The sequence below is a fragment of the Alexandromys fortis genome, unplaced genomic scaffold, assembly GCF_014885135.2.
Source record: "Alexandromys fortis isolate MF-2015 unplaced genomic scaffold, M_Fortis_MF-2015_v1.1 scaffold_134, whole genome shotgun sequence".
Taxonomy (NCBI): Eukaryota; Metazoa; Chordata; class Mammalia; order Rodentia; family Cricetidae; genus Alexandromys; species Alexandromys fortis.
In genome coordinates this window covers 417,166-440,892 of record NW_026068007.1, presented here as the reverse complement: position 1 = coordinate 440,892, position 23,727 = coordinate 417,166, and positions in this window count along the sequence as shown.

The window sequence follows — 23,727 nt, the reverse complement described above, 5'->3', positions numbered from 1 at the left end:
CTGATGGAGGAAACTGGACACAGGATTCCAGGCTGTGGCCTGGGATTGTTGTGAACAGGGAGAAAGTGGAAGTTGGTTCTTTAGGATTCCTCCTCTGGACTTTGGAATGTAGTAACCAAATTATATATATATATATATTTCATCATCTAGATGAGAACACATTACAGTGAATGGTGGTTCTGCTGATTAGTAGGTCAGGGGAGCAAGTATAAGTCTATTGCCAGGGTAAATCCTCATAAGGGAAGGGGAAGGACTTTCGTCCTTCTTCAGCTATTATAGTCCCTGAATAGGTGGAAAAAGATGACTCGGAACCCTCATCTCTGGTTCACGGGTCTTTCTTTCTAGAAAAATGCTGCAGTTAATGAGTGTTTTCCAGAAGATGCATCATTTGCTTCTAATTACATTAACATACTTGTCTGTATTTCTGTAATTATAGTAAGAACTCTGGATGTGAAAGCAATACTTCTTGAAGATGTTTTGGTGTGTAGATGTTCTAAATGTTTAATTTATATATTTTTAATGCTTGCTTACATGTATAATTAATAATATGTCTGCCCCAGATGGTAACAGTGTTATATAAATGCAACTACTTCATCCAGTGAGTAATTCTTTAGAACGAAGTAATCAAATAAGCAAGGAAAATAACCAGTTCTGGTATTGACAAGGAAAGCCACTTTGGACCAGTGGCTAATGAAGCATTTCGCATATAAGCAAGACTGCGGATGCACCCACTTTCTCATTCTTTCAATCCCCCCTTTAAAGGTGAAATTAATGACATCAGGGAAATGAATACAGATCAAAGCAATCCATTTTGATTGTTATACCTCTACAGACACTGGGCATGTTCTGCAACCGTTCCTGTTGTTTATATCCTCTTGGAAGTCTGAAAAGAGAAAACCCCTACCCCGCAGAACAATTTCCAACCACAGCTGCTCTGACATACTTGCCTGGGTATGAGTACCTCAGGAAAAGGAACAAGGTTCCTTTGGGTCTCAGCAATCTCACTCACAGCAGCCTCTGGAGAGTAACAAAAGAGCTGAGCCACGTAGCTCTGCATTTGATTAGGGCTCAGGTGTGATGATCGCCTATGCTTCATGTTGCCATGGGACACATAAATGTAGCACCCTGAATGTTTGCTACCATGCTGCACCCCAAACACCAAAAGACTCGGGCACAAACAAGAAGATAGAAACGGAGCCCTAGACCATTCTGTACCCAAAGCACTCTGATTCAGGGGCACATAGAATAATAAGATGTAGACTTATCCCCCAGATGAGTTCTAGAAAACTCTAATTCAGAATCTTTAGAGGTGGGTATGAGCAGTTCTGTCATGGAGTCTCCACCGAGAGCTGAAAAGGAAAAATCCTTGCCTCTGACTGTACAGGGCACTGCTGTTTTCGTGGTTTTCACATATGTTAGATATTGTGGTGTTCGTGTTTGTAGAAATGTTGCTTGGCTTATGCTCCCGTTATCTTAATGTGGAAACAAATGATTGAAATTTACTAACATAAAACCATGGGCATTTTATTTTGTTTGCAGATTTCGTAGGTTGGGATTTGGGAAAGCAGATAGTAAGGACAGCTTCTGAACGTTCGACAGTGTCTGGGTTCTTTGCCCTAAAGATGTGCACAGTTGAGAAGGGGGAGAGCCTGGACAAGGGGAATGACTTCCAAGAAGCCATCTTTAGTCACTTGCTTGGCTGGGTGAATCCAAGTCTGGCTAACTAAGCTATGAGCCATCACCTACACATGGCTTCTCCATGAGGCTTGTGTCTGAGTTCTGAATGGGGGTGGGCTGTGAAGAAAGTTACCAGAAGACAAGCGGGAGTTACGCAGAAATCACCACCTACCCTGTGTGCCATCAACCAATAGTAACTAACTCAACCAGATATACCAAAATACCAAGAGTACTATAGGACTCACTCACTTCCTAGAAGAATAAGAGGCTGGACATTCTGAAGATGAATTTTATTTTATTTTATTTTATTGTTTTTTGAGACAGGGTTTCTCTGTGTAGCTTTTGGAGCCTGTCCTGGCACTAGCTCTTGTAGACCAGGCTGGCCTTGAAGTCACAGAGATCTGCCTGCCTCCACCTCTGCCACCTCTGCCCTGCCATAGAACATATTTTATCCATAACCTCACTGAGAGAAATAGAGGAAGTTAATATATAACTGGAGTAATAAAAAGAATATGGTTTTCTTTTTATTTTTCTTTAATCATTTGTCTTCGTAGAACATACATATATTAAGATTAAGAGTATTTTAGAACTCAAGCTGGGAAAATTATTGGTCTTCAGTCTTGACATCTGAGTTCCTGGACTCACCTTCACATGCAAAAACAAAAAATATAGGATAGCCAAAACTATCCTGTACAACAAAAGAAATTCTGGAGGCATCACAACCCTGGACTTTAAGCTCTACTATAGAGCTACAGCACTGAACACAGCCTGTTGTTGGTATAAAAACAGACAGGAAGACCAATGGAATTGAATCAAAGACCCAGATATCAACCCACACACCTACAAACACTTGATTTTTGACAAAGAAGCAAAAAATATAAAATAGAAAAAAAGCATATTCAGCAAATGGTGCTAGCATAAATGGATAGCAACATGTATAAGAATGCAAATAGATCCATATATATTGCCATGCCTTTAGACCACAACCCCAGAGAAGCTAGACAACAAAGAAGACCCTAAGAGAGACATACATGGATCTACATAGGAAGGTGAAAAAGACAAGCTCTCCTGAGAAAATTGGGAGTGTGAGGGTCACTGGAGAGGGTAGAACAGGAGAAGCGAGGAAAGGAGGGTAGTGAAGAAAAATGTATAGCTCAATTAAAAAAAAAAAAAACAATTAAAAAAGAGAATTGAAATCTCTGTGCTCAGTGTCCCCTGGACACCTTCAGTGCCCTGATCTTGGACTTTCCCACCTCCAGAACCATGAGAAGAAAAGGTCTATTTTTCAGCAATCCAGTAAATGGCAGTTTATTATAACAGCATGAACAGAAATGACAATCACTGTCAGCAACAACAGAAGTCTCTTTCTTAGTCATGTCTTTGTGTGGCTTAGTATCAGGGTCATTGTAGTCTTGTAGAAAGAGTCTGGCAATGTTCCTTCTATTTCTATTATGTGAAACACTTTGAGGAGTATTGGTGTTAGTTCTTCTTTGAAAATCTTGTAGAATTCTGCACTAAAACCATCTGGTCCTTTTTTTTTTGGTTTGGAGACTTTTGATGATCATTTCTATTTCTTTAGTGGTTATGGGTCTATTTAATTTGCTTATCTGATATTGATTTAATTTTGATAAGTGATATTTATCCAAAAAAATCCATTTCCTTTAAATTTTCCAATTTTGTGTAGAACAGGTTTTTGAAGTATGACTTGATGATTCTCTGGATTTCTCCATGTCTACTGTTATGTCCCCTTTTCTTTTCTGATTTTGTTAATTTGGATATTCTCTCTCTGTTTTTTGGTTAGTTTGGATAAAGGTTTGTCTATTTTGTTGATGTTCTCAAAGAATCAATTCTTCATCTCATTTATCCTTTGTATTGTTTCTTTTGTTTCTATTTTGTTATTTCATTTCTCAATTTGATTGTTTCCTGTCATGTAGTCCTCCTGGGTGAGTTTGCTTCTTTTTTGTTCTAGGGCCTTCTGGTGTTCTGTTAACTCACTAGTGTGGGATTTTTCCAACACCTTTATTTGGCAGTGAACTTTCCTCTTAACACTGATTTCATAGTATCCCAGTAATTTGGTTATCTTGTATAGTCATTTTCATTGAATTTTAGGAGGTCTTTAATTTATTTCTTATTTTTTTCCTCTACCCATTGGTGATTCAGGTGAGCATTATCCAGTTTCCATGCATTTGAGGGTTTTTTGAAATTAGTGTTGGTGTTGAATTCTAATTTTAAGCCATGGTGATCCGATAATATGCATGGGTTTATTCCAATTTTTTTGTATCTGTTGAGGTTTGCTTTGTCACCAAGTATGTGGTCAATTTTTGAGAAGGTACCACGTGGTGCTGAGAAGAAGGTATATTCTTTTATGTTTGGATGAAATGTTCTATCAATGTCTGTTAAGTCCATTTGAGGCATAACGTCTGTTAGTTCCCTTATTTCTCTGTTAAGTTTCTGTCTGGCAGACCTGTCCAGTGGTGAGAGTGGGATGTTTAAGTCCCATTAGTTTATGGGGTTTACTGTGTGATTTAAGCATTGGTAGTGTTTCTTTTACAAATGAGGGTGCCCTTGTACTTGGGGCATAGATGTTTAGTATTAAGATTTCCTCTTGATGAATTTTTCCTATGACTAATATGAAATCTCCTTCTTTGTGTCTTTTGATTGATTTTAGTTTGAAGTCTATTTTGTTAGATATTAGGATAATTACCCCAGCTTGTTTCTTAGGTTCATTTGATTGGCAATTTTTTCCCAATCCTTTACTCTAAGGTGATGACTGTCTTTGAGATTGAGGTGTATTTCTTGTATGCAGTCGAAGGATAAATTCTGTTTTCATATCCAATCTGTTAGGTTGTGTCTTTTTATAGGTCAGTTGAGCCCATTTACATTATAAAGGATATTAATGACTAGTGATTTCTAGTTCATTTCATATTAGTTTTTACTGTAGGTGATGTTATTTTGTGTGCTTTTCCCTTCTTTGGGGTTTTCTGCTGTGAAATCGTCTATTGTACTTTTTGTGGGTGTAGCTGACTTCCTTGGGTTGCAGTTTTCCTCCTAGTACTTTGTGTAGGGATGGACTTGTGGCTAGGTTTTGTTTAAATCTGGTTTGTTCATGGAATATCTTGTTTTCTCTATCTATTGTAATTGAAAGTTTTGTTGGGTATAGTGGTCTGGGCTGGCTTCTGTGGTCTCTTAGTAACTGCATAATGCTTGACCAAGACATTCTGGCCTTCATGGTTTCCATTAAGAAGTCAAGCGTAATTCTAGTAGGTCTGCCTTTATATGTTACTTGGCCTTTTTCCCTTGAAGCTCTTAATATTCTTTCTTTATTCTGTACGTTTAGTGATTTGATTATTATGTGGATAGGGGACTTTTTCTGTGGTCCAGTCTGTTCGGTGTTCTGTAAGCTTTTTGCACCTTCATAGGCATATCCTTCTTTAGGTTGGAAAAGTTTTCTTCTATTTTTGTTGAATATATTTTTTGTGCCATTGAATTGGACTTCTTCTTCTATCCCTATTATTCTTATGTTTGGTCTTTTCATTGTGTACCATGTCTCCTGGATATTTTGTGTTAGACTTTTGTTAGACTTAACATTTTCTATAACCAATGAATCTATTTCCTCTATCATATCTCCAGCACCTGAGATTCTTTCTTCTATCTTGTATATTCTGCTGTTTGTACTTGCATAGTTTCCATTTCCAGAATCCCCTTGGTTTGTGTTTTCTTTGTTATCTCGATTTCAGTTTTCAAGTCTTGAATTGTTTCTTTCATCTGTTTGATTGCTTTTTCTTGGTTTTCTTTAAGGTATTTGTTGGTTTCTTCCAAATTTTTGTTTGTCCTTTCCTCCACTTATTTGAGGGATTTTTTTTTTTCATTTCTCCGTTAAGGGACTCAAACATTTTCCTAAAGTTATGTTTCAGGTCATCTTCTTCAGCTTCATCTGTGTTGGGATGTTCAAGTCTTGCTGCTGTGAAGCCACTGGTTTTTGGTGGTGCCATGTTGCTCTTTGTGTTGTCCAGTGTGCTCTTACCTGGTTGTCTGCCCATCTTTTCCTCCAATTGATGTATTTGGGGCTGTGTCTCTGGTGATCAGTCTTCCAGGTGCCAGTAGAGTCTAGGCTCAGATGGTCGCTCCTTGTCATGGAGTTGGGGCCATGGTTATCACGAAGTTGGTTGGCAGCAAAATGGAGGTCAGGCTCAGACAGGAAGGTGGGCCTTTCTTGCGTGCTGGCTCCAGCAAAGACCTCAAATCTCTTTTCTAAGGGTAATAATTCTATCATGAGGTCCCACCTTCAATATCAAATCAAACCCTACTTAGCTTGAAAAGTTTCTATCTCCAATGCTGGGGGGACTAGGATATCAACACATCAGTTATGATGTTAGCACATCAGAAACGATACAAATACTCACTCCACAACAGGGATAATATTGTCTGGGCTTGTTGGGTTTATGTTGCTGATGTTTTGAAGTAGGGCATTGTAATGTGGCCCAGATTAGCCTTAAGCTTACTATATAGCCCAAGCTAATTTCTTACTCATAAATCCTTTATAGCTGCCTTCTACATGCAGAATTACAGACATACTTCACCACACCTGGCTTGATCCAGCTTTCAATGGTAGAGTTGATTGGCTTAGTCTTCTTTTTGTAAATAATCCAGAGAACTGAGCATGACTCTCCCCCTACTCTTCGTTTTTTTGTCTCATTTAACTGGTAAAATACAACCCTGTTCATGGCCATAGGACATGGGGAGCTAATGCAAAACACCATGCACTTATGACTATTGGGAATCTAAAGGTTCACGGTTTCTACGAAATCCTATCTGCCCTTTTCTGTGGTACTTTATTTCCTCATGTGTTCTCCTGTCTGAAAAGCGGAGAGGAAAGAATCTGTCTCATATGGTGGTTGTAAAGTTTAAGTGAAATTATGCGTGTCAAATGCTTAGCATATGATAAATATGCAGTAAATCAGTAAATGTTAACTGTTCTTAGTGATTATAATTCCTTCCCAGATGGAGTTGATTTCAACTTTTCCCTCTCCCTGCATAATCACAACTCTGAAGCTTCATTTCTGGCCTAAAGCTGTGTCTCTTCCATGCTCACCCTCAGCCGATTTGCTTCTGAATACTCAGGAAAAAAAAATCTTTCTCTGAAGAGTAGCCGAGCATCCTCAGAAGCCTAGAATTGCCTTCTGGTCCTAGAGAATTTACATATATGATGCAGCTTCCTAAGTTACTGCCAATTTCTTTCTCATTTCCTCCACCTCCACAAACGCATCTTACAGGCATGGACATGGCAACAGAAGTTGACCTGGCATTTAAGAGCCCACTGTACTCAGCTGCCTTTGCTATCAAATTCCAACCCCTCCCAAGTGGACCCACATTTGCTAGAAATGCTCTCAGCAATTCATACCCCAGGATCCCAGTACATAGATCAGAAACTACTCTGCAGTCTCCTACTCAAAGCACAGTGCATTTGAGCCCTCACTTTGCAGGCTCTATATTGAACAGGCTGATTTTTCTGGGCCATTTCAGCTCTAGTTTTTCCTCCTTAAGACATCTTCTTTATTATCTACAAGATGTGGCCATCAGAGATCTAGAGCCCACTTGTACTGGATCAGAAGACCTGACTAATTTTTTTTAGTTTTTCAGGAATTTCGTAAGGGCAAAAAAAAAAAAAAGCATTTTGTAAAATCTAGTCATGCAAACTTACCATGTAATGAATTACTAAATGCAGCATTATGAATGACTCAAAACTCTTCACAGCCTAATTATCTTTGCTCCATTCTTTTCTGCTACACATACCTTTGGGGTTCCCTTGACTGCTGTTTCACTGCACTAGCAATAACACGTGAAAAAATGTTGTTTTGCATCCTTTTACTGCTGGGCATTTGGTGACATGATAGCAACAGCTTTGGCAGCTATTGCTAAGAGCTTGATTTGTTCTTTTCTTTGTGTAATCTAGACTTGAGAAAGGGGTGGACAGAGTGCTAATCATGTAGACTAAACTTACAAGTGTCTGTTGCCATTAAAATGTGAATAACACAGAAACTTGAGAACTATTCTCTTAGTGCTTGATGCAAGGAGCTGCTTACAGCATTGGGACATCAGTGAGGATCTGGTGTACACACCCACTGCTTCCTTTCACCTTGGTCTTATTTGTTGATGTGAATACAAATATCAATCGCTTTTCACAGAGGGCCTAAGCCGATTCATCAGTTGTACACATGGATTGTCTAGACAAGGACAAAGACCGCAGTGAAATCTGTCACAGTAGTCCATGAAATCAATTGGCAACACAGGATCACCTTTTTTAAAACTGAAAATAGATGTTTTTCACGAGGGGTGCACCCACCCACGGAGACAGTGGGGCTGATCTATTGTGAGCTCACCAAGGCCAGCTGGACTGCGACTGAAAAAGCATGGGATAAAACCGGACTCTCTGAATATGGCGGACAATGAGGGCTGCTGAGAAGCCAAGGACAATGCCACTGGGTTTTGATCCTACTTCATGTTCTGGCTTTGTGGGAGCCTAGCCAGTTTGGATGTCCACCTTCCTAGACCAGGATGGAGCGGGGAGGACTTTGGACTTTCCACAGGGCAGGGAACCCTGACTGCCCCTCAGACTGGAGAGTGAGGGGGAGAGGAGTGGGGGGAGGGGGAGAGGAGAGGGAGGAGAGGGGAAAAGAGAGACGGGGAGGGAAATGGGAGGCGGGGAGGAGGCGGAAATTTTTTTTTCAATAAAAAATTATATTAAAAAAAATATGTTCCAAATATGTTTTCCCTCCCTCAGCTCTTTCCACATCTTCTCCAACCTCCCAAATCCACATCTTTTCTTTTTCCCTCATAAGAAAACAGGCATCTAGAATGAAATAAGATAAAACAAAAACAAACAAGCCAGACTAAAACAAACAACAAACAATGGGGAGAAAGGAACCAATAGAAAGGAGCATGAAACATAAGCAAACGTAGAGACACACACATTTGCATGCAGAAATCCCATAGTGACATTGGGTTGGAAGCTATAATATAGGAGCAAAGGACCAATCAGTAAAAAGAATGCCCAGACAAAGCATTATGAGTATGTGAAAATTAACTGGTTATACAGACTTTATAATAAAGACTATTATTTATTTATGGCTTCATGGGTTGTATAGTACACACTGGGTACACCGATAAGGACAGGATGGATGTATGAGTGAGTATGTATAAAAATACTTTCTGAAAAGCCTATTGTAAAACATTTACTAGCACTGTACTGATGCAATGCATTTCTATCCATCACAGAGAGACAGAAAGGTCCCAGGTCTTTTCTTTTGGAAGGCATCAATCCTGCCATGGGTTCTAGTGCTATGATCTAATCAAACCCAGGCAAATCTTAGGGAGTGTGAGTCTATTTTCAAATGTCAGGAGCAGAGAAGTCCCAGACTATACTACACACTGGATCATTTATTAAGAATACAAATCTAGACACTAAAGAAGTGGCTAAAAATATTTATTCGTCTTGCAGAGGACCCAGCTTCAGTGCCCGGCCCACACAAGGTGATTTTTAATCATCCATACCTCCAGTTCCAGGGGATGCAATGCCCTTTTCTGACCTCTGTGGGAAACACACATATTCGTGACACATGCACAGATACATGGGTAAAATACTCATACATATAAAATAAAATAAATCTAAATAACAACAACAAAATATAGAAGCACATGTAGTTTATGGGCTAGAACTTGAGAAGTCCAGTATCCTTGGTGGAAAGCGTCACTGAGCAAGGATACCACTCAGATCTCTTCTTCTTGTGAAGCTACAAACATAGGAGCCCAGACCTTGTGACCTACATAGGGAGTTGCTCACATCATCAGAACATTAAGGAAGGTCAAAACACACATAGCCAGTGCATCCTCTCACTTTGGTCTTGCTCATCATTGTAAATGCTAATATCAATCACAGATATCTAGTACTGACTAGTTCCAAAGCCCGGAGTCTGAACACCATTAACACCAGAATATGGGGCTCAGGATTTCAGCACATGAACTTCCTTTCAGATACATGCAAAGTAGAGATAGCAACCTGTGACGGTGCTTGCAGCAGAGAACAATGTAATTCAGCTAACCTGACAACAGAGGTCAGCCCATGACTACCCAGGTAGAAGGTTCAGATTTAGGATGCCCCCAAAGTGTCAATAAGCACCAACCCCATGGTTCCCAATACTGTGCCTGTCTGTCACCAAAGCATCAGAAGAAGGCAGCAAGGTGTGCAATATACAGAAGGTCCTGATATGCCTCGCCCGTGTCCTCTTCTCCCACTGTCTGGTAGGCAAGTCCCAGTGATACATGCTGTTTGTCTTACCTCCATAGCCTAGTGGCTTCTGGCTGGTCTGAGGAGCTATTAAACTTAAGCCTTAGTCATAAGAGCACACATGGTTATGAATGATTGAGAAACGGTCCTGACTACACTGCAACGTATAATAACCACCCCCCTTGGAATGCAAAAGGACAACTCAGAACGACTCCACAGTCACATGGGCTGAAATGTAAAGAGTCTCAGAAAGTAAAATTGTGTAATAGAAGAGAGGGGGCTCGAAGAGGCGGGGCTATAGTCAATAAATACTTCCAAGGTAACAAAAAAAAAATACAAGAAGGAAGTTATCTGTGATGAGTTGGTAGAGGAAATGGAGACAGTATTTGGCTTAAAAGAAGAAAAACTCCGCCTTTGACTATAGAAAACATTTTAGAAAAAAAGTAATTTATGATTTTCCTTCTATGGCAAACAAAATACTAGAGTGAAAGAAATAAAAAAGGAAGGACTTGACTGCTCCTAGGTATAGTGGAGGAGAAAGTTTATGGTAGATAAAAGGAGAGCATTGCCAGGGGCAGGGACATCTGAGAGAATCCAGAGTTAGCATGCCTGGCCATGTGTATGTAAGGGGGTGGGGTTGGAGCTAGGAGAGTTAAGGGGAGATGAAACTCCTGTTTTCCCACTTTATGTTGCTCGTGGTGCAAAGCTCATTTGCATACTCTCACCAGAGCTTCTAACTGGGAGTCCAGTGTGGACTTTGGAAAGTTTGAGTTGCACCATAATTTTAATGAAATAATATTTATAATTCAGACTATTTACTGAGTTCCTAAGATGCAAGGCAGAGCATCAGTGGAGGAGACAGTTGAACACACTGCAAACATTACAAACGTCAAATCTAAGGAAGCTGCAGTAACCTAGGAGTTACTTCACAAGTATTCAGCATTTGTTGTTCTCAGAAACATCCGACTTGCAGTGTAGGAGATGAAGCCTTACTTCCTGGGTCTTCTAAATCAAGACCTTTTAAATAAGCTTAACACTGCTCTAATAATTTAGGAAAGAAGTATCGGGAAGGAAATGCATAAGTGAGATCAACTGATAGAGTTAATCATTTACCATGATGATACCAACAAACAGATCAATTATTTACCATCAGCTGTTTCCTCACAGGTGCCAGTAAATCCCTCACCAAGTACACAATTATTATTTATAAGTAGGGTATGTAGGTCCTATGATGTTAGAACATGGTCCAGGAGATTGCTGGGGGCTGTGAGAAAACTCCAAGTAAACAAGAAGAGAGTTTTGTAACCTCTATCCTTCCATAACACCGATCTTGGAATGTTTTCGTGCCTCCAAGGTGTAATAATGGGAGTGGGTTTTACTTTAGATTAGCCATATTCTTGCCTATTGTTATTCAGAAAGATGCCCTCCTGACTCTGTAAGCCTAAACTCATGTGACCTGTTCTTGGGACTGTACACAACCTGAACTCAAGTGAACTCTCCTCACAGGACCTTGCCTAACCCTCAGAATGCCCTCGGAATATAAATCATCTGATGCCCTGAATAAAGTTGGCTATTGCATGAGACCTTAGTCCGGTCTCCTCTTCAGTCTCCTTTCTCCCAAGGTCACGTGGCCAAATAGAGCAGTAACACTGCACGAGTCAATGGTTGGCAATTTGCTTAACTTCTCTCCAGTTCCATTTTCTTAGTCTTGTGGTAGCATCAATTGTCCCACTCCCTTGGGGGTGGTGACAGGGTTTGCTGTAGAAAAAAGAAAGGACTTGAAATTTTTGGAAACTTAGTTTGGATTGGGCCATCCTTCCTAGAAAACAAAGAGAAAATTATTTGCGTCTAGCAGAGGTTTTATCCAAGCCCAGAAACGTGTCGCAGTTCCAGACAATGACGTCTGAGCTTTCTGTTTTTAATAGAATGGGCGACCATTCTTTCTCCACAAGAGATGTGACTGTTCTCAAGAAGGAAGATGTTTTGGCTGTGGGACTGTGCACTGTAACCCCCAAAAAAACTTGGAAAGAAACTCACTAGACTTTTCTCTGACAGGGAGACTGCAGTGGATTAGAATGTCCTGTACCTCTATTTAAAAGATCTGGACCCACAGCGTCTCTTTTGAGTAAGAAAGAGTCTATTGTATTGAAGCAATATCCTACTGAAATGAAGGCTAGAAGGGAAAAGGGGGTAAAGGGTGTGTTTCCAGAGAATAAAAGAGATTCGCAGGGTCAGAATTTGGGAGGTCAGAGAAAAGATACTTGGTGAGAGTGGGGCATGGGAAAGAAAAGCAGCTGAGATGGAGGGAAGAGAGGGAACCACAGAGCCAAGCCATTCTGAAGAAAAGTTGTTAAACAGATATAAATTGTCTAAAATCTGAACCCTTTGCAAAACTATCTTCAGGCCACTGAGATGGCTCAGTAGGTAAACCACTGACTGCCAAACCCGAGAGCCTGAGTTCTATCCAATATCCATTTGGCAAAATTAGAGAACCAACCCCTGCAAACTATCTTCTGACCTCCAAATATACACCCCATGGCTCATGTGCATGCACATAGACACACACACCACATAAATAAATACATGCAACAAACCAATATCTTCTAGCTTAGTTGTTTAATCATATATGTTTAATCATATATGCATTAGAGAAGACTGGAAGGATTGATTCCAGGAAGAATAGAGAAAAAAATGTTGCCATCCACACTCTACTCCACCCCACTCTAGAGATTTATAACCAGAGTCGCTGGTGACCCCCAGGTTGCCAAAGAAAAGAAGACTTCACTTGCCAAAATGACAGCTTACCAGGATGCAGAATGGAGCAGTTTGCAAGACCAAGAACAAAAAAAAAATAATCACCAAAGGCACATTGGAGCACCTAATAAAGATACTTTTCAACCTATCAAGCACTGTGTTGTTTTAAATTATGGTCTAATAACATAATTACATGCAAATGGATTTCAAGTTCTTTCTCTTGTATCTAAGTTATTTTTTCTAAAAATCCTTTGTAATAACATTTTTAGTTGAAAGTCACCTTAAATTGGATATGGGCTTTTGAGTGGCCAGTTGGCTTCCTCCCAGGGTAGGCTTGGAGAGAATAGGAGGAGATCCTTGCAGCCCTGAGTCTGGGTCACAAGGCACCCCATCTCATTGAGCTATTTGAGGCATCTGTCTTGACCCAGACAATGTGAAAAGTACCAGAGGCGAAGATGGAGAACACCTTGTACCCTCAGGGCATCTTGCTGTAAGGCAGGAAACAGATGACAATTCAGTTGAGTTTAGGACAGGATGTGCTCTGAGGAAAACATCGTTCTTCTTACAGTCAAACCAAACAGAAAAACATTCTGTTTCAAGAAGGATTGCTAACACCTCTGGTGATACAGTTACAAATAGGGTGGCATTCGGTGGCTTAGTGACTAAGACAAGCAGATAAGTTGTTTCCAGGAATTAATTTTATCAAGAACTATGAGTTATAAGAAGGATAAATCCATTCTAGAATACTGTGCAGGTGGACAAAGAGAGTGGATGGTAGGTGTTAAGTTTCATCCCATCCCCACCCCTGACAAACAACCGTGATGCCTATTTAACATATCAAGGCAGATGGTCACCAGAGTCCTTCCATCATCCCTCAGTCCCTACTTGCTACAGGATATGGCTGGCACATCCTGCCTTCTATCCTCAACTCTCCAGCCCAGGGCCTGGGCTGCCTTTCCCTGTATTATCCTCCCTATATAATCCAGAGACTCTTCCCTCTATAATCCAGACATTTTGTTTACCTGCCCCAGTTTTTGTGCCTTTGGTATCCTGGCTACTACACCTAGTTCCCTTCTCTTCCCTGTCTCTTCCCCTTCTCCTGTCCCTCATGGCTCAGCTCAACCTGGTCATGACCACTCTATGCTCTCTCACATATCTACAATAAACTTTCTCCCTCGACATGCCTAAAAGCGGTCATGTCCTCCTCCCTTCCCCACTTTTTACTTTTTAACTCAGTAATAATAGACATGCAGACACAGAGACTATATCTCGGCCATGCAGGGGCAGTACCCTGTGGATAGTTAGGATTTGAGCTCTAAGTTCTACTACCTAGAGTTGAGTTCTGTGTCTTATGGCTTATGCATTAACTGATGTAGGATAGCTATTCAACGTTTATTATTTCCATTTTCTAACCTTGGGGTTAACAAAAGTTTCTGTTTCAAATAATTATGAGGTCAAATGAGAATAGTTATTAAAAAATTCTCAAAAGAACTGTGAGAAAAGTGAGCGTGAATAATTCTACCCATTATTGATGTTATGTTCCAGGTTCTAGGAAAAGTGGACCAGCGAGAAGTCTGGGGGAGAAAATCAATTTCAGTTAGACGGGTCTTGTGAAGTGTGAAATGACATGAATGAGAAGACATTGAGAATTTAGGTGTTGATGATGAATGAGTCATTTTCCTTCTCCTCTGGAAACCCTGTGTTTGTTCATCTATGGATCTGCCGGCCATGACCCAGCCTTGCCACTGCGGTGACTCCGCATCCCCCTCACTCTGTCTGTCTTCGGTGACTTTATTACATCTGCCTTCCACAGCTTCTACTTGCTTATGAGATCTTTTTCTCTGTCTGGGATACCTAACTTCAGCACTCAATACCTGTTCCCAGTTTTTGTTTGTCTTGTTTTGTAATTTATATTGAGATTTTTCTAAGAAGAACTCTAATCAATTCAGAATAGCTCTGCCAGGCAAATTACCCTTCTATCAACCACAAAATAGGTGTTTGATGAGCTAACTAGCCTCTTTTAAGTTGGGCGTCTGCTTCTGGCACAATTTGTAGAGGCTACAGAGATAAGCATTGGGTAGAGTAAACAGGAAGCACCCAGGTACCTTTTCGTATATCCACATGGGCATCCCCTTTTGTACCACCTATACATCTGTTTACAAATATATTCTCCCTTCATGTGGACTAACAGAATTATATATTTGGACATCTACTCTGTGGTAGTTCATGCTTTGTTCTATGTAAGAAAAATATAAAATGGTTCTTGAAGCCAGTGTAACTAGATTTGTGAACCTGGTCAGGGGTGAGACGAGATTAAGAAAGATGACAGACAGATACAAGTGACATAAGCAAAGCTGGGGTTGGGTGGACCATGTGTTCTCTGATAGAGATGTGCCAGCAACCCAAAAACTTAGTTCAGTTGTTATGGACTGCAGGAATGAGTAGGTGTTTAGTTAGTCTTGGTGGTGGTGTGTGTGTGTCTACATAGGCGTTTTAGTTAGTCTTGGTGGTGGTGGTGTGTGTGTCTACATAGGCGGTTTAGTTAGTCTTGGTGGTGGTGGTGTGTGTGTCTACATAGGCGTTTTAGTTAGTCTTGGTGGTGGTGGTGTGTGTGTCTACATAGGCGTTTTAGTTAGTCTTGGTGTTGGTGGTGTGTGTGTCTACATAGGCGGTTTAGTTAGTCTTGGTGGTGGTGGGTGTCTCCATAGGAGAAGTCTCAAGCTGCTATCATCCAGGATAATGAAGCTGAAGTTGGCTAGCACTTTCAGTGCACACTGTCAATATCTATACTCAAACCAGGGGAGGGCTTTGCCAGATTGCTGAGTGTGACCAGGGAAGACCTTGCCATTTCCATGTGTCTGAGGTATCAGCATTTGTGACCTAGATGTGCTTATATTGACAATGGATATTTACCCAAGACTTTATCCATTCTCCACGGGTTCTTACATGGGTGATAGGGAAGTGGACCACATGTATAAACAACCAGTTCTAAGTGAGATAGTTTTTTGTTTTGGTTTGGTTTGGTTGGTTGGTTTTTCAAGACAAGGTTTCTCTGTAGCTTTGGAGCCTATCCTGAAACTAGCTATTGTAGATTAGGCTGGCCTCGGACACACAGAGGTCCGCCTGCCTCTGCCTCCCGAGTGCTGGGATTGAAGGCATGCGCCACCACCTAAATGAAACAGTATAAGTGGCATACATATGCACAAGTGGAGATCCAGTCAGGTTTGTTATCCAATGTAGGGCACAGGCCAAGATGTTCTAAGAGAGGGCAACAGTTACCTAGCAACGTGAGGCTTGATGCTGGCTAACTTCCAAAAGATGGAAGAAGTTAATTACGTACTTTGTAAAGCATATAAAACACACACAATAAAATATTAATTGCTTCTGATGTTACAGAAATGATAATACAAATGAGAAAAGTTACACTTAACCATCCCATCTCCTGTATTAATATCACCTGTGTCATCTTCAATCAAAGCATTTATATAGCTATAAATTTTGCCGATATCAAATGCCCCCCAGCTTTCCCGTTCTCTAAATGAGCTGGCTGTAATACACTGATCTTCGAGATCTCCGGCTCAGATATCTGCAGTCTGTGTCTTAAGCTGCAGACTGCTCCAACACTGTTGGGGTCCAGAGCAAGAGGACACTCTATCCTACAGTAACAGCACGGATACTACATAAACAAAGGAAACCTCCATCTAAAAGACGTCCGTATTTGAGGGCACGCCTTTCGAAGACCTGAGTGACTGACGTGTGAGTGCCAGGGTGTCTTCCTTCCAAGCAGTGCTAAAAAAGTGACCCCAACTTTCATCTGGAGCCCTCGCTTACGAATCTGTTTCTCCTCTCTCCTGAGCTAAGTTGTGTATTGTACAATGAGAGGCCCGTGCACACATGTGCTGACATCTCAATTCACACACGCAGCTTCGCTCATGCTTCTGATTCCATCTCCTTCTCTCTTCTCACTCCATCCCTTACTATTCCCTTCTTAAAACCAAGGCACCGTAGCAGTGGGCTTCTGGGTGCACACAGTGACTGCAGTCAGCATCTGAAGAGCACATGTGGGAGGTTTCCAGGAGGCCCTTTAGGCAGGAATGTGACACTTCTGGGCGCTTCATTTGCTGTCTGCAAGGGGAGGCAGAAATACACGTGATCATATCCAACAGGTTTGTCAAAAACCTCCTCAGTTGACAGAAAAGGGCTCGCTAGGAGGAAGAAGGCCAAATCAGGGTCCTTCATACTTACATATAAGAGGAGGAACAGTACCAGATTCTTACAAGGCCCTCACCTACACAAAGGAATAGCTGAATGGCTGCTTTGTCGGAATTCGTTTTCCTGGGTTTGAAATTCACTGCACTTAACCCAGTTAAGAAATAAGCAAGGAAACCTTTGTTTACTTAGCAAACATTTGTTTGCATTCTGCCATGTCGAGAGCTGGCAGAAAAGAACTTCCTTTTCTTTTTGGGGATAAGAAATTTTGTGGATACCAGTTCACTCACCTATAGTCTGACCTAGATCTCATGAAGATGGAGAAAGGGGCTTGAATTCAGTAAGATTCAATTTTAGTAACGCAACCCTTCGGCTGTTAAGTGTTCTTTAAAAATTGACGCTCATTTGGTTGTATTTTTTTTTCATCTTCCTACAAGTATGAAAACTTGGAAGAAAATGGAGGAAAGACCACATGCAATAATGTTGAAAAATGTTAACATTTGCCACAAATTCCTAAATGTTGAGCTCAATTATTTATATGCATTACTTCATCTAACCTTACAAGAACAAGTAAATGTTTTATCCTAATTGATAGATTCCTGAATTGTGAATTTCAGAAATAGGGAAAACCGAGAGAGGAATGAGATTTGGGGGTGTGGGTACAGTAGCTTAAATCCAAAGTCAGAATCCACAAATACCCTCAGTTTCCAAGAGATGGACCTTCTTCCCATCAATCCTAGCCACTTCACCTCACTGGGAAAAGGCATCTGAAAATATTTCAGTTCTTCCTGTTTAGAGTAATGGGCTTCACGCACAGTTAAGTTCCTGTCATGCATTGATGAGAAAATTGAAAGGAAATACATCTTTTAATTCAAATCAGTGGAGCTTGCCCAGCACAACAAATCCATTTATTATATGGGACATGTAAATTATGTGAACCAAGAAGGCCAAGTAAACTTTTCTCTTCCCTTTAAAACATCTCAGTACAACCTTAACTTTAGCTGAGTTCAAATATATACAAACAAGCTACACAGCCACGGGATTCCTCTCCCTAACTAGGCAGGCTATTATTGACTTTCTGATTCCCAAGCTAAACAATAGAATATTTTAACTGAAGAAAAATAAACCGCATAGTTTAGTTTTAATGTTATTTGCATAGATCAATTATATATAATAATTGGTTTCAGGGTACAATAATTGGTTTCAGGATGGCATTTTCACACATGGATATGATACATATTGGTCATATTTACCACCCTTTTACCTTTTATTGTCCTCTTTCCATTTCTAACCCCCTTGCATTCATGCTGAACCCCTCTCAGTTTTTGCATAAATAATTGTGTGTGTTGTGTGGTGTGTGTGTGTCCCTAAGAGTGAAGAAAAGTACTTCCTTTACCCCATCAATCATCCACTGTTGTCCCTCACAACTACAGGCTACTGGGCAAGAGCTGTCAGCAACAACTGTACTCAGCTCTCAACTTCCTGTGCAGTAATACAGACTAGGCAGACAAAATAATCACACTCATGTTAATAGTGGCAAGTCTGTTGTGGAGGTTACCAAAAGTGGTTTCTGAACAGATTTCATACCTGTTACACAAAAGAGAATTTATATCTGATATTGTACACCTAGTTAAATGTTGAGGTCATAGGCCGCAAGGAGAAGTCACCGCTGTTTGCCGCTAGATGGACATGGCGGGTCCATCAGATTGCCATCCGCTGTTGGCTCTACTCAGAGAAGCTTCTTTTTGCCATGATGAGCAGAGCCTTAGAGCTGGTCAAAATACTGAAAATAGATGACGTTTGAATGTTAGCCATAAATGGGTCATCTACATCATTCCCTCCAAATCTTAGAGAATACCATAGAAGGAGGGAAGGAAAGAATGGAAGAGCTCCTGGAAGAAGAAGGGAACACTGAATTCCAGATATAACATGTCTGCTTCACTCTGGAACTCAGGGCAGCTGTGATTCCCTGTACAACACTGGGCCCACCAAACCCTGTCATGACAGGGAGAGGTGCCCAGGGGTCCTACTCCTCCCTGAAAAAAACTTTATTTTAAGAAAATAATTTGCATCTAATTTCATTCCAGATAAAGGAAAATGTAATTGTTCTCTGGCTTCCAGAATTATGAGGTCTAACTTGGAACCTTCTAGAAATGACAAGCTCACATCTTTTCTGGAAGAGATACTCTGGTTTCATTTGCCAGTCGAGACAATTTACTTCCGCAGCCATTTTGGTGCCTGTCAATGAGCCTGGCCTTTTCTATATGGAATGCCAAGACCCACCTTATGCCAACAGTAGGTTGGCCTCTTGAGGTTAGTTTTACTGAGAGAGGTGTGTTAATGTCCATTTGATGAGCTTGTTAAATACCTGCTTTGTGGTTTAGTGCAGCTGTGGTTCTTAGAACAGAGCAGTGCAAACAGCGGGCAGAAGCATCTGAGTTTATGGACCTCACCATCCTATCTAGGGACAAGACACAGAGGATGATACACACAAACAAGCAGGATACAGGAAATGTTGAATAGGACTGGTGTCATGAAGGAAATAAATCAGGAAAGGGACCAGGACGAAGTTGTAGAGGGACACATGTTAATCTATGCACAGCCATGGAATACCTCACTAAAAATAACTGTGTAAAGACCATACTTGAAGTATGTAAGTGAGGCAGGCATTGTTGTGGGAAGACGATCTGAAGTACAAAGAAATTCAGAAGACCTATGGTTATTGTGTTTGGTAACTTCCTAGGGCTGCTATAACAAAAATTAACAAACTTGGTTGTATAAAAAGCAGGGACTTAAAAAGAAGAAAACCCCAGATGCTATCCATTTCTTTTGGGAGAGAGGCTCTCTCTAATAAACACAGTACTGTAAGTTACCAGGTTTAGGCTGACTGGCAGGATAACTCCAGGGATCTACCTATTTCCACCTCCTCCATGCAGACCACCATGCCTGACTTTGCTGCTGCTTTTTTTGGTTTTGTTTTGTTGTATTTTTAATGGGTTCTGGAGATGGAAGTCAGGTCCTCATATTTACAAGGCCAGCACTTAATTGATGAAGCCACTTTCCCAATCTCTCCTTCCACTTTAAACTCGACTGACATGTATGCTTGTTCCTCATATTGAAAGGCAAATTCTTAGAGTAATTGTGTAGTTTCCTTAAAGAATTCAAGCCTCAAAGCGTATCTATTTCTCAATACATAGAAGATAATATTCCACTACATAGTCCCTCAGTAACATGGCAAACCGTTTCTGTGACCTTCCATGTACAGACAACTCTGGATGCTTATGCCCCATAAGAAACTGGAGGTATGTTTGTATATAACCCACAAGCATCTGCCCATACACTTTGAATCATCTCTAGATCATTATGAAACATACAATGATATAAATGCTGCGTGCATAATTGTGATGCCATGTTATTTAGGAAAGAATAATAAGGGGAAAGTCTGAGTTTAGCACAGACACACATTTTAGGAATATTTTTAACTTTTTTGAACTAACAGATATAGAACCTTTGGATACAGATGGTCAACTATATTTTAACAGTGTTGTTGCCACTATTGTTGCTTAGAAGATGATTCTTGCTTTATTTCTTCTATGAGGCGACACTCTACACGTCTTTAAGAGCTCTTCTTTTCCATCGGTGTTCTCTGCTATGAGCTGCCTTTCTGTTTCTCCTCAGACAGGTATATATTTGAGATTTGATGATGTTTAACAGTTCCCTTAAAATCCTCATCCATTATCTCCTCAAATACCTTCTCCTCCTTATACCCTATATTAGCTCCTTTTGGCATTAGACCTGCTAAAATGGTTCATTGGACATCCTGCTAAGTGACACAGCCAGACACCAGAAAAGAAGAACTGCATAGTCTGTGTTGTAGGTCGAATATTGTAACAAATGAGCCCACAGAGTTAGAGACTACAGCATTGTGGATAGTAAGGCAAAGATGCTGACCAAAGGGTATGAAGGAGCAGTCACACGGGATCAATAAGTCTTGGGATTCAGTGTACAGCATAAGGACAGTAGTTCATGATATTGGATTGTGTTTTGGAAATTTGCCAAGAGAGTTCATTACATGAGACCTTAGCACACACAACCAATTGTGTGAGGGGCATGGCTCATTCTCTTCACATGGTACTCATATTACTGTGTGTGTTTTTCTGTGTGTGTGTACGTGTAGTAAAACATCCCTCCTGTATTCATTAAATACATGAAGCAAAGAAGTAATTGTGATCTAAATTTATTAACCATTTTTTTTATTAACTGAACAATGAACATTTTCAAAGTTTTATTCTATTTTCTGGATCCTTTTCTAACTTGTTTCTGGTTGTCTGCTCATCCCACACAATGTTTTCCATTTCTAAGATCTCTAGCTATTTCTTTGATAAGACATTTTAGTTATTTTATATTATTATACTCTATTCATTTTAAAGAGGTTCTTTCCTATTCCAAATCATCTTTAATATAAAAAATTATCTGTCTGATAATTTCAATGCTTTTCAGATCTAATTCTACACATATTATTTATAATATCTTGCTTCCTTGTATATTTTGTTTCGCTTCATTTTATTTTTCTGCTTGGCTTTGTGCTCAATCATAAAATTTAATAAAACTTCTGATTTAAGCTTTCCAGGTCGATTTGGGGACTGAGTTGTGATTTTGAATACATCTATAAGGATTTATTTTTAACCAAGTTTATGATTCAGACAGGCCTTTTCTTTTGTTGGTTCATTTTCAAAAATGCTGAAATTCAAATTATTTCCATGCAAATGGACAGTTGAAAACAATATAAAGGTCACAAATTTTGGAATAGGCTTGAATCTCCTACCAACTACAAAGCTTAGCATCTACTTACTTCACAAGTCTACTGGAAAGATTGAATGAAACCTCTGCATGCAGGTAAGTGTGCTACTTTGTGCACACGTGTGTAATACCAGGCAACAGCAGACAGACAATGGTAACCTTCTTATAATATGCTCATGGTTTACATAAACCACTGTGTTTGCATTGGTTACCTTGTTGGCGTCATTTAATCCTTTGTCAACTAGGAAATAAAAAAAAAATCATTCCCATCTCTCTTCCCTTTCCCAGCCTATATCCACAGAACTTTCTTTCTGTTTTTAATTTGCCTAGTTACTTGCTACAGTAGGCCAATTGTATCTCCTAAGTCAATAAACATAAAACATTGAAAGTATGCAACTTATCCCACCCCACTCCCTGTAGGGAGTTGTTTAGAATCCCAGAATCACATGCACATACACAAAACTGTTTACAAATTCAGTTCTCAAATTCAGCCAAAGCTCTGTATCCCAGATATAAACATATAAAGTAAATTTGATTCTAGAGGCTCACAGGACATCTCTGTCAATACAGAGCTTGCTGTACAAACACAAGGACCAGGATTCAGTTCCCAAGAGCACACAGAAAAAGGTGGGTATAATTTAGTGTTGGAGAGGTGACAGACAAAAGTTGATCCCTGTAGTCCATGTCTGGGCTGCCCAGACAATGCAGTGAGCTCTGTGTTCTATAAGATATTCAGTCTTATTATTAAAAGGCAAGGAAAAAAATGACTGAGGAAAACATCTGACATATACCTGCATATGAAGAGGTCTTGCTCAGTAACCACTCTGGAACTCACTGTGTTATCCAGGTTGGCCTCTAACTTAGGGTGATCCTCAGTGTTAGGGTTAGATGTGAAATAGATGTCTCCCCTAAAATGGACCTTCTCAAGCTACATAATTTATTACTTACAGCTTTTTTTACTTTTAACTGTAGAGGAAACAAACAGTTAAATAAGATAAATAAGATAAAATAAATTCATATTAATAATTTAGAAGACAGGAAACTTCACAGAAAACTTTTACTTTTCTGTCTTTGAGTATTTTTTACTCTATATTTACAATCATAATTCAAGGAAATAAAGTTTAGTGGATATAGCATGAAATCTTGGGGAAATCTCCATGATTAAGGAAAATATATTTTTTCATAGCATTTAGTTTACCTGATTATAAGTAAATATAAAGATGCATGCATTAGAAGCAACTCTAATGTTAATACCTTAATAAGCACTTGCTAATATTTTACATGAGTCTCTAAGCTATCACAACCTATACATTCTTCACTCGAATTTAATTCTATGAGGAGCTAATCAGAGCCATGGCCAAATGTCTTAGTCTGCATTATAATTATCATAAACTGAGTGGCTTCAGCAATCAGAATTTAATTTTTGCAGTTCCATAGGTTGGATATCTAAGGTTTTCTCTTCTGGTTTACAGACAGATGTCTTCTTGTTATCTCTTCACATGGTTGAAAGATATTATTTCTCTTACATCTCTTTCTAAAATAACACTGGTCACACAGGACACTACCCTTGTGACTTTGTCACTGCCCACAGATCTACCTTCTAATACCATAGTCTTAGTATGTGATTCTTTAATAGGTTCATCCTTAGGACCATAATATCAAAATCTTAACATCTAAGATGGCAAGAGTTTCCTCCTTCTCACAAAGAGGTCATTGGATCCCTGAATGATGATGTAGAAAGCATCTCTGAGACTCTGTCTTCTGCAACCAGAAAAGTTCTGCCTCTACTGAATTTAGAAAGTTTGTCTCAGAACTCAACATGCTGAAGAACTAGAGAACCAAGGTACTAACCTAAAGGAATAAGTCATGCCAAAGGTTCACTCAGTTTTCAGTATTTGCTCCAAGCATATCAGGAGAAGGTGCTATTTTTGGATACTTGTCTTCCACCCTGAACTGCTGACAATAAACAGCAGCAAAATATTGCTGTCTGCAATATCCAGTGT